The sequence below is a fragment of the Mastomys coucha genome, unplaced genomic scaffold (genome assembly GCF_008632895.1).
Source record: "Mastomys coucha isolate ucsf_1 unplaced genomic scaffold, UCSF_Mcou_1 pScaffold18, whole genome shotgun sequence".
Classification (NCBI taxonomy): Eukaryota; Metazoa; Chordata; class Mammalia; order Rodentia; family Muridae; genus Mastomys; species Mastomys coucha.
In genome coordinates this window covers 82,373,527-82,375,194 of record NW_022196900.1, presented here as the reverse complement: position 1 = coordinate 82,375,194, position 1,668 = coordinate 82,373,527, and the positions used below count along the sequence as shown (strand labels likewise).

At 45.4% G+C, this 1,668-nt stretch overlaps 1 protein-coding gene across 1 annotated transcript in view; it reads right to left on the bottom strand.

The window, feature by feature from the left end:
• Csf3r (colony stimulating factor 3 receptor) overlaps positions 1 to 1,315 on the bottom strand; it is a 22,954-nt gene extending 21,639 nt beyond the window's left edge. Inside the window, exon 1 of the mRNA XM_031378632.1 lies at positions 1,148 to 1,315. The gene's annotated coding sequence lies outside the window, so the exon portion shown is untranslated. The remainder of the gene's footprint in view (positions 1 to 1,147) is intronic.
• Between the last annotated feature and the right edge of the window lie 353 nt (positions 1,316 to 1,668).

Here is a 1,668-nt window from a genome sequence, read left to right as displayed (position 1 = left end):
AGTTCAAATCCCAGCAACCACATGGTGGCTCACAACCACCCGTAATGAAATCTGACGCCCTCTTCTGGCACGTCTGAAGTCAGCTACAGTGCACTTTTGTATAATCATAAATAAATCTTTGGGCCAGAGCAAGCAGGGACTGAGCTAGTGGTGTCGACTAGAGTTAGCAGGGTTGACCGGAGTGAGCAGAGGTCCTAAAAAATCCCCCCAAACCACATGAAGGCTCACAACCATCTGTACAGCTACAGTGTATGCACATACATAAAATAAAATAAACAAATCTTAAAAAAAAAAAAAAAGATTCCAGAACAGGTAACATTTATTCAAGGTTTTCTTCCCTTGCTGGCTGAAAACCTGCCATTTTCTAGGACTCTCACTAGAATTCTTCCCCAGTCCATGGTCCATGCCCTCACCCCTTTGTACAATCCTAGTGGCTCCTGGTTTTATCTTCTCAGGTTGTAATCTCTATCAGAATGCCCCAGGGCCTACCCTATAATTTCAACTATCAAGAAAGAGAGGGGAGCCGGGCTGTGGTAGCACCAGCACTTGGGAGGCAGAGGCAGGCGGATTTCTGAGTTCGAGGCCAGCCTGAGTGAGGCTACAGAGTGAGTTCCAGGACAGCCAGGACTATACAGAGAAACACTGTCTCGAAAAACCAAAAAGAAAGAAAGAAAGAAAGAAAGAAAGAAAGAAAGAAAGAAAGAAAGAAAGAAAGGAAGAGGGGGAAAATAGTTCTTAATCTGAAAATCACCAAAATAGTATATACTGGTATGTTTGTCAGGGTTCTCTAGAGCAGTGATTCTCAACCTTCTTAATGCTGCAACCCTTAAATACAATCCCTCCTCCACAGGAAGTTGTGGTGACTCCCTGACCATAAAATTATTTTCCTTGCTAATTCATAACTGTAATTTTTTTACTGGTATGAATTGTAATATATATCTATGTTTTCCAATAGTCTTAGATGACTCTCGGTGAGAACAGCTGCTCTAGAGGAACAACACAGTGAACCCGTGAGCGCACGCGACACACACACACACTCACTCACACACCCACACACACACACACACACACACACACACACACACGAATTTATCAAGTTAGCTTATGCAATATAGAGGAAGTAGGAGCACAGCTACTAAGAACCCACCTGGGAAATCCTTTGGTGCCTTGGCACCCCCAAGGTGGGTACTGAAGACCCAGAGGTGTCTGGTCTTCCGTCAATGTTGAAAGCCTAGATGCACTGATTTTAACTTGATCGAAGGAATCAAATGGGGTGGCAGCAACAGGGTAGACTACTGGAAGCAGCGGGGACGGTCAGGGACACAAAGGCTGGGCAGTCTTCCTTATTCCATGTCCTGCTTTTGATCTGGGCTGCCACCAGAAGGCGCCGCCCATATCTGGGGTGGGTCTTCCCACATCCATTAAGGGAGTCAAGATAATTCCTCAACTGAGGGTGGCTGCCTGGACGATTCTAAATCGTGGCAAGTTGGCTTTTAAAATCAAGCATCATGATCAATCCCTTGTCAACAATACACAAACAGGTCACTTAAAAAAAAAAACAAAAACCCATGCCAGGCATGCCTTTAATCCCAGCACTTGGGAGGCAGAGACAGGCAGATTTCTGAGTTTGAGGCCAGCCTGGCCTACAGAGTGAGTTCCAGGACAGCC